Raw genomic sequence first — 10,681 nt, 5'->3', positions numbered from 1 at the left:
GCATTTCTTAAAATAGATGTGGGTCCATTTAACCTCTAGGGAACATTTATTCACTGAAGATGGCTAGTCACTAACTGATCCCACTTCAGCTTAATATCTTGCCTTTTGTACTTCACTCCAGCTCCAAAACCCAAACGTAAAAAAGAGTATGCCAGTACCCTTTTACCAGCACAAATCCCAAATGAAGAGGAGTTTGAGCATCTCTACTGGCTACCTATTAGCTGAGACGCCCATTTCAAATTTCAGAGTGCCTACAGAAGATGGACAAGCAGGCCTTGGACACCTAAAATGCATTGGGAGAGTGAAATGGAGTTGTGCATTAGAAGTACCCTCCAAATAACACAGAGTATGGGCCTGTTTAACATAGGCTTGTTTACAGTAAGCTCTCACGGCACCATCATGTTTCTGTGAACCGCAAACAGGGAATGGGGGTACCTACAGGAGTCAGAGCCCTTTTGAGCCAGTGGCAACCTATTTGCTTGGCTGCGTGGGTAGAGCTGATGCACCTTGTAGTTCAGGCAAAATGAATGTTCTCAGGAGGACAGAGAAAGGCACAGGTGTATATTTTGTTTACTGTTAGGGAGATTAGTTTTAGCACATGTGCATGTGTGGGCTTAGAGGATTAAGCATGATTGTGCATTGACGGTCAATACTATTTACATTTTATCATCTGTAAATGATATTAACACAGAAGTCATGACGCAATGCATAGCAAGTTTCATTATCCCTCATTAAAGCAGCTCTCCCTTGCAAGTGCAAATGTACTGGAAGGCTGACCTAAATGTAGGAGAAGCTGAATGCTGATCCTTATCTTAATGAACAAATACAATTAACCAAGTGTAAGAGTGTCAGGTATTGAAATGATCCTCTATAATACCTTCTTTCTTTTATTTCACTGCGATGAGCATCTCCTGATGGTATCAGAGCAGCAGCTCATCACAGCACCTGGCAAAAACTACCCGAGGGTCCAGGAAGCATCATATCTGGGCAGTCAGTCCAGGCCCAGGGTAACCAGCCACTTCTACTGCAGCTGGACTTGCTCGAATGTATACCACACTTTCAGGACATCCTGGGAAAGGTTTCTATTTAATGCCTTTCAGCTTTCTTGACAATCTCCAAGAGTGGAGAAAGCCTCATTCCCCTCTACAAGAGCTCGTGTCCCTCATGTAGTAGTGATCCGTACTGAAAAATGTTTACAGATAAAAGAGAAAGGAACTAGCGTGGCTGAAAACGAACCTAATCAGACGCTGATCACTCCACTGGCAATTTATGGTAACGAAGATGTGAATGAAGAGGCTCCAACGGGTCTTTGCCATCCTCTGGGGACTTCTCTTGACAAAAGTGTGGCAAGGACAGTGACATCCTTTCTTCATTTTGGTTGTCTGATCTCCTTTGATTTGCAGTATATCTGCTGCAATAAGCCAAAGACTTTAATCTTTCATGAAGACCCTGCTGCTGAGCTGGCCTCCTCCCCTCGGAGTGAGGTGTCTGCTTAGAAAATGAGGGGGAGATAATAGATTTCCATAGATGGAGTGTTTTAAAAACAGGTTGCACACAAAATTTTCAGGGTTGCAAAATTGCATTTGCATAAGCTTTATTTGTATAATCTCACCACTGAATACAAGTTGTAAGAGTTGATGCTGATCCAGACTTGACTCCATTGATTAATAGGCACCATGTGCAACACATTTATGCTTTGGGAAGCAGCAACTTCTTCCCCCTCAGTTAAGGCAGGGGACATTGTGCTTGATCAGAGCAATGGAAACTTGAATCTTTGTGTGATTCTGCATCAAAGACACATCGGGGATTCTCTGGGCTTTTCCAGCCAAAGAGCTACATCAGAACTGATTGCCCAGACTATTTCAAATGAGTCTTCAGAGTGCAATGATTAAGACTACTTGTGGAGGTTTATTTCTAGTCCAAAGTCTTCTAAAGTTTTCAAAGCAACAAAAAATTGTCTTACTTGCTTATGCAATTATACAACATCCTGCTTGATCTAGCCTCCATCCCCAGCATTTTTTCAGAGAGGCAAGTTGTTTCAGCTGGATCTGACAACCTGATTTAACTAGAGAAGTTAAGGTTAGATTCAGGAGAGGTTTGGGCACTGAAGTCCCTGACTTTGAGGTGATCTGGCCTCCAGCACCTTATGAGCTGCACTCAGAGTCCCTGTGTGATTGATGGCGAAAGTTGGGTGCTTCAGAGTTGAACCCAACAGAGCCAGCAGGATACAGTGTGATCTTCTTGAAGGGAGCACGCAGCTGCTTACATTCAAGCAATAGGAAAAGTGGAGGACAAGGGTGTATCTGCAATACTCGGTTGCACTAGAAGCCCCTTGAGGCTGGAGTGAGGCAATCCTGTCTGCTTGGGATCCATTGTCTGAAATCTTCTCCTGGAGATTGGTACCTACGCCCTTTCTTTCAGAAGACTCCACACAGATCAGTCTTTTAAAAACAAAGCAGGAAGGAGAAAAGATGGTGATAGCTTTTATTATATAATGCCTCGGTATTCAAAGTATATGCTGAGGAAGTGGGAGGCCTGGGTTCCTCTCCCGCCTCAGCCCGAGGGGCCCAAACCCACGTCTCCCACATCCCATGAGAGCGCTCCAACAACCAGGCTGGAGGCTACCTTGGGCGGAGTATCCTTCTCCACCCCTGCTTTGAAACTGCACCGCCGCTCTGCAGCGAGGAATTTCAGACTCAGGAGGCCAGAGGGGGGATTGTGTGGGGGGCAGAGTGAGGAAGGAGCGTGTGCCTGATGCTGAAACCTCGCTCTGAGCCCCATCACCAGGGAGCGGCGAGCCCCGGGCTGCCTCCTTGTTCGCCCGATGTTTGTTATCCGAGGAGGTTTGTACGCTGACTGCAGGTTACAGCATCCAGATTCCTCCTCTCTCCTTGGCACCATGACTCTAGGAAAGCCTTCCAGCAAGGTGGCACTGTGATGGGTGGAGAGGGACTTTTCCCCAGGGCCCTCCGGGCATCCTTGCCCCTGAGGACACTTTTGCGGGAGGCAGCAGGCGAGGTCCTTCTTTGCCCCTCTCCCCCTCTCTCTGTGGGTGCCCACACGTGTGCCATCTTTCAGAGCTGGAGCTGCCACGGTGTTGTGTGGGGAGGTGCCAGGTGCAGTTATTGGGGTCTGCCGAGCCCCTAAACAAGTAAAATACCACTTTTCTCCATGCCAGGGAGGGTTAGGTGGGCACGAGACACCAGGGTGCCCGGTCTTGGCAGCTCTGGAGACCCCACAAAGCATGGCTCTGGGCACCTGGGTAAGCACCAAGGTAAAGAGTCAGGTGTTTCTAGGCTTTCCAGGCAATTACAGGGTTAACTGGCAGAAGAGTTGAGTTTTCCAGACAAGCTGCCCAGACACATGGACTTCAGTTTAGTTTACACCCTTTGGTTACGATCCTACCTACAGCAGAGGAGGTTTCTTTCTTTCCAAGTGGGCACACTGGGTGGCAGACGGGGAATTGATTGTCCCCTCCCTGATGTTAGACAATAAATCAGCTCCTCACTAAAATTCAGGATTACGGGCCGTCCAGATAAACCAAAGTGGGAAATCAAGCTCTTTCCTCAACTTCAAGGCAACGGGTTAGAGAAGAGGAACACTCTCAGCTTGATTCACTCAGTTACGATATGATTAGGTATTAAAACTCTACCATGGCTGATATTTCTCCCAGTGTAAGATCAACTTTCCCAGTCAAAAAAAAAAAAAAAAAAAGAAAAAAGAAAAAAGGAATTATGCAAACAATTTAACAGCAGGGGCCAGTCTTTATTACAGTCCCCTCAGGATGGGCAAATGAAAGCCCTGAACAGCTACCAACAACAGTAGCCACAGTTACAGGGCTTAAATATCTTGTGAGCTTGGCAGCTCTCACCCAGCAAGGAGAAATCACAAAAGGCACATTATACGTAACAATATCCAATAGAAGTTTGTCTCAATATCAGTTCCAGGGAAAGGATGAACTGATAATCACTTCTTGGGGGGGGGGGGGGGGAAGGGGAAAAAAAAAAAAGCTGGAAGGAAAACCAGCCCTTCTGGTAAATCTGTGACAACAGCATCAGCAGCTCCGACTGGTTTGTTGCCCATTCCTTTTGGCAGCCCAGCAAAGTCATCTCCCAGAGATCTACGGGGCTCTCTGTTAAGTAATCGTTGCACTCACATTCATTACGCTGCAGCAAAGGCATCCCCATTAGCCAATTAACCAACTCATTAGGAGGTCCTCGTAAGCACTCTGGGCTGTTATGCCTTCCTCACAGAGGACCCCAGAGTTTCCTGGGCCATCGCTCCAGCTTGTGCCCTGAAAAGAGGACAAAAGAGCAAGTTTTGGTCTGCGAAACAGACACCTCCGAGCGAAACCTCGCTGTTGTTTCCTTCACACTCTATGAAGCTCTGCCTAGCATTTTTTTCCTTTTCAGAGAGCACCTCCGCCTCCAAAATAAGCCTGATTACGCAAACGGGGCAGAGGCACGGTCAGCCCGCGCGCTCGTGAGGACGACACCCGAGGGGAACAGGCTTCGGCCATGCCTGGCGCAGGGTAAGCACCCGCTCTCGCTTACCGGCAGCACTTGGCCTTTCACTTTCTACTTTCAGCAACGAGAACTGGTTCTGCGCAGCATCTGTTGCAACTTCTTACCGGCACAAAAATGCACAAAGAACCCAGGCAAGTCAAACCAGTGCAGGGAGACTCCTTCCAGCCCTGCTCCGTCCCAGCAGACCCCAGGCAACTCATTGCTGTGTTCTCTGGGCGTGCGCAGAGACACCTTCCCGTTCTCTCGAGGCCGCGATGGTCTCTCCTGTTCGCTGCTAGAAATGGCAGCAGAGACTTTTCCGTAAAACTATTTGAAAAATGCAGATTCTCTTCCCTTCTGTGTTGATGTGTATGCATGATGTGACACGCCGTTCAAGTAAATCTAGCTTTACTGACGTGGATACTCACAGACATGAACACATGCGTGCGTGCCCAAAACCAGATGAAAACAAAATTTTAAATTCACAGATATGAATGTTTACACCAACCGATACAGAGACAATACTATGTAGTTTCTCTATTATGAATATGACTCAAAAAAAAAAAAAATCAATAAACATTAACCACATGCATAAATGTGTGATCTACACAGAAAGCTTCAAAGTAATTGCAAAAGGATTTGTTGAGTAATTAAAAAAAAAAAAAGAAAGAAAAAGGAATGATTGTCAGGAGGCGACCTGGTTGTGGGAAGAGGCACTTAATTCACTGCATGAATGACTCACGGTGAATTACTTGCATAACTCTGCTCGTGGAAATCACTACTCTGCAAAAGTGCATACATGTTAAATCAACCAAAACACAGAGCGGTCCATATTCTTGGTACAATGCCGTCTTCTTGCTGGTACAAAATGAACAAAAATCCTCTCAGCTGGGCAGGGAAGAGGACAAATCCTCTTTTTTTGGTATCCCGGCAATGTTCTCAAGAGACAGTTTGACAGTGCTTGCTTGTCCTATTCATGCCTGGTATTTATGTTAAAAAGAAAATCTGGGCCTGTAATATTCAAGAGAAAGCTCTTGTTGACAATGAAACTTTGACTAATAAATCTGAGGCTGCATTTCCCACCCAACTCAATTTATATGCCATAAGGTAATGATGGCCCTTTCCTACAAAACACAGCTCTGTGAAGAACATCAACCGGCATGAACACTAGCAAGATGTGCTTTCTTCAGGCTACTCTCAGGATAAGTAAGTCCTTCCTTTATGTCCTTCCTGTGGTTGAACCATGAGCTGCAAAGCTTATTGGAATTAAATAAAGGGAATTATTTTTCACTGTCCTCCCTCTTTTAATTTCCCATAGCAAGCCTCCAAAACTGGGGGGGGGGGGGGGGGGGGAGAAAAAAAAAAAAAGAAAAAAAAGAAGGAAAAAAAGCAATAGCTGCTTTCTAAGTCTAATGTGCCTGACACGATCTACCAGCCATACTTGAGGCATCAAATTCAGATGTTAGAGTGACCAGGTGATATGCATGTCCTTGGCTGCATAAACTGGGAGCTTATTCTCTGGCTATAGTTAGTGCAGCTGGTATTTCACAGCTCTTCTCTTAGGAGCTTTATTAAGGAAAATCTTGCTCTACAGGGAGACTCACTGCCCACATGTTGCAGAAGCAGCTGGATACAGAGAGCATCCCATCCAAAGCAGAGATCCACGCATTAGTGACAGCGCTGAGGGCAACAGCGTCCTCGGGGAGGCAGGAGAAACATGTTTGCTTTTGTAGAGCTGCCCAATGGCGAAAGGACCGACCCGGCAGGAGCTGCAGTCTCGGCCACCGCCGCCCAGCCCAGGCGAGAGAGCGGGAGCGAACACAAGCAAATGGATCCTGCTGCCCAGTGAGACCCAAGCCATGCCGATGTGAGAGCCCTGGCGCAGAGTCCCCAGTTTCTCCTGGTGTTTCTACTGACAATCATTGAATAAAATGCATACATACTGCCTGAACTGGGACTTGAACCTGGGATTTCCTTTGTCCTGGTGGAAACGTAATTGCCCACGTCATTCACTCATGGTGAATATTCCCATCTGAAACATCCTGAATATTATGCTTTGGCCATGCAGAAGATGGTAAGACCCAAGCAGGTCAGGCTAAGGAAAACCTGCAACCCTCATCTCCCGCTTCCCCAAGTGCGTGCTGTAAAAAAACAGGGTGTCCCATGGAGGAAAGGGACAAGAGCTCTGGTCCAGCTTTTAAGTCAGCCATGTTTGAAAAAAGCAGGCATGATCCAAGAACCCTGCACCGAGCCCCTCCGGTAGCTTCATGTAGGATGTGTCTTGGTTCCTGAACGGGAGCAGGACTATCTCCAGCTTCTTCTCAAGGTTATTGAACTTTTGAGCATGTGCTGGAGCCGTGGCCAAGATCCACAGGGATTTTTGTATCTCGAAATGGATAAGGCTATTGATTTCAGGCAATTTTGGGAGTCAAGCGGTGCCAAGACGCAGGCAGTGAAAACCTCATTTCAGAGGTCAGAGTATGGCCCTGCGTTTTTATACGTTAATATTGCTCCAAATCCACAAACCAGCTTTGTACACCAGGTTGATGAAATTCATGCTTGCTTTGTGGGCAGATTCATAAAACACATCTTTGGCTTTGTTATTTATCAGCAGCTCTCTTTCAGGCAAGCAAACCAACCTACCTCCTCCATTTCTGAGAGAGAACTGTTACAGTAACAGGGGAGCACACAAATTCGGTAAGCGCACGCTCCAGGGGGATACTGTGCACAGCGCAAGGGACTACTGTGCCGTGATAACCTAAGCCAAAATCACTTACAGGCAATTAAGATAGCTCAAAGGTGGTTGTGAGGTAGGCTTCTGGTAGAAACATGAGAAATTTTTAACACATATTTCAGTATTGTGTTATAAAAGGGCAGATGATAATTCATGTTGCATTCAGTCCCAGAACTTGCTGCACTAGGGGATTATCGACAAATGAACAATTCATCTTGTACTAAAAACTTGAATCAAAATAGTAGATTTAAAGGATTGAGACAGTTGGTAGACATAGGGAGAAACTCAGAAATGAGCAGTTTTAGAGTGTCTTGTTAAATTAAGCAACAAACTCATCAGACAGAAGTAGAAGACTGAGAGATGACACCAGATTTTGGAGTTGCGCTGCTAACCCACTTTGCTTCAGTGCCCATTAACCTTCCACCTTTCAGCTGTCCGGTCCATTGAGCTTGCTGGCTGCCTGAGGCACAGACCATACCTGATTCGCACTTGCACAACTGCCACAGTTCTTCTGTCACAATGTTTGAAAATCTATTTGGATTACTTTTTAGCCCTTGTCATCAAAGAAAAAAGCTTGATAATGTGATCTGAGAGACCTCAGACTGCAGACAACAGGTAAAAACAAGCTGGAACGGTTTATTCTGTTACATCTCCACATGGAGGATTCTCAACTCTGCAAGTTGGCAATGCCATGAAGAGGTGTTCGGAGCTTTCAGGCATGACCTGACTTAGCTGAGCCCAGAATTTCTGCCTTCAACCGCGCATTCGCAATGACAACAGACTTCTGCATGCTTCTGAGAAACGCCTTTTATTGTATGACAGTTGTCACGTGAATGCCAACAAAAGAAATCATTCCATAGCAATACCAAAATCAAATTATTACACAAATGCAAAAAACCCCACCGAAACAAAACCAGAGTTAAAATGATGAAAAAAGCAGTGCGCTGTTACACAACGTAAAACATATACAGAAAGCCATATTCTTCTGCTAAATTGTCAGATGCTTGGATCTTTTATCCCCTTCTGATTCTTTTTGCAATCTTGCTTTAAACATGTATTTGGCAGATTAAAAGAGACCATCAACAGCACTTAAACAACCAGCATTACTGATGCTGGTCAGAAGAAGGTCCCCTCTTTTCCAAAGGGTGGTACGGATGGCATTGCAGAAGACAACGCCCATCTGGCAAATGAGCTCTGGTTCAGTTCACTAAAGAGAATTTTGCCCTTAAAATAAGCAAAACATGAGATAACCTAACCTTGAGAACTGTGCTGGCTTAGACTCTCCCAGTCTTTTAAGGAGGGGTGAAGCAAAGATATACCAAAATGAATATCTGAAGAACAGTTCTTGAGATCAGAAGTAAAGGCTGTTCCTAGTCTTTTACACCAAACAAACAACAGTTCTGTAACTGATGATTTTCAGTATTACTGTATAAAATTATATTTATTAGAAATAAGACTCTGGAATACTTTAAGGCACCTCATGGTGAAAAAATATTTTGAAGGCTTGAATAACTCAGAAGATGGGAGTTCTTTTTCCAAGATCCCCAGGAAGGAATGTAGCTTATGGTAACCAGGTTTGCTGTTTCCAATTAAAGCATGAACATTTTCAAAGTGGAAGTTTAAAACTATTTGAACTTTTCTTTAAAAGGAAACATAAAACACCTTGCTGGAAAGGCAATTTGTCCATTTAACTGACCAAGACTATTATCAAAGGAAGGCCCTTCTCATCCCTGATCTGAGTTTTGCCATTCAGGTACATTGCACTTTTTTACTGAGCTGAAATGAAACAGGTCAGTCAATCTTAACCAATAGTCATCTAAACAAAACAACTATCAACAACAAACCCAACAAAAAAATCTAAAAAACAATTTCCTGATTAAAATATTTTTGTTACTTTAAACTAAAAAGATGATACAATGTCAATGACAGACACAAATGCCTTGATATCAGTTGCTCTACTCAGCAATTTATGGGTTTCAAGTGTGATTTTGTAAAAAATTGTTTTCTCTTATATTGCTATTCGATACCTACAGCTAGTAATGTCCCGCCAAAACATGTGAAGAAGCAGAATCAGCATTTTCAAAGACACCTAACATTTTTGTGTGCATTCAAAAAGCTACAGTATCAAATTAATTCTAGCTTATAGCCTGATAGCTAGATCTGTTGGGGTCTCATACCAGTGAGTCTGCAGCAGCCAGCGTTTTGGAGCTCTGCTCTGAAATATAACTTACCATAGATCCATTTCAGAGCTCAAATGAACTAAAACTGTAATTATACCCTTGGTTTACGCATGCATATCTCCTTGGTTGTGATAAAAAAACCAAAAAACTCAAGGTATATAACCAGGAGAATGTACTGTTCTCTTAAGAGTATTTAAAAGTCTCATACTTAGTCTCTTGTGAGAAGTTCCTATTTAGAAATAAAAAGAAATCACTATTGCAAAACACAGGCTCTGGATATGTCCACACTGCTCATTAAAAAAGGTAAACAAATGAGCTCAAGCACCAGACTCCATAGAGTGTCTACACTGCCTTACTGCTCAGCTCACCCCAGCTCTGTTTTGGACCACTCCAGCCAGGTCTCTCCATGACAAAGCTTAAGCAGGGCTTGGATGTGGATCCCTTCCAAAAAAGGCAGTTACAGACAAGACCATACAAGGTTGAACTTTCTTCATGCTCCACAGTCCGCTGGCGTTATCCCACGTGACTCTACACACTCAAACACTTCTCTACATCTTCACATACCTCTGCAATAGAACCACCACTCTACTGAGCTGCAGAATAGCCCTATCCTTATTTCACACAATTTGAATTGAAAAGGAAATCACAACAAAACACACTAGCTGATAATTGTGTGCTAGGGCCGTAAGTGGACTGCATCAGCCTGGAGAAGACCAAAGGCCAAGTGATACAGAGAAGTGGATATGGCTGGTGTGCTCTAAGAAGGATTAGCCATAAGCACTGCTTACATCAGCCCATCTGTGCCACATGGCTTTGGGGACAGGTAGCTCTCCCTGGCCGCCTGCTATTTAGCACCAGATGTAGCACAAGCCTCACGCCATGCATCCCTGCATGAAGTTCCGTGGGATTTGTTACGGTGTAAGCTGCTACACACTGCAGAAGAAGTGTCAGAACCTGACAAAAGCAAGCGAGGGACAAGCACATTTCATAGAATCACAGAATCACAGAATGATTTGGGTTGGAAGGGACCTCAAAGATCATCTAGTTCCAACCCCCCTGCTGCGGGCAGGGACACCCTCCACTAGACCACGTTGCCCAAAGCCTCATCCAACCCGGTCTTAAAGACTTCATTTTGTAACTTCCTGCCAAGGACAGAAGAGATGTTACCAGCAAAACCAGACACCTGAAGTTTGTTTCCCGCCCCAGGGGAAGCTGGCTGGTGGCACTGCAGGTAGTAAGAGGTCCTCCCCTCTCTGCTGGGA

This window comes from Balearica regulorum, chromosome 1 (genome assembly GCF_011004875.1).
Source record: "Balearica regulorum gibbericeps isolate bBalReg1 chromosome 1, bBalReg1.pri, whole genome shotgun sequence".
In the NCBI taxonomy this organism is placed as follows: domain Eukaryota; kingdom Metazoa; phylum Chordata; class Aves; order Gruiformes; family Gruidae; genus Balearica; species Balearica regulorum.
Note: the sequence above shows the minus strand (reverse complement) of the source record.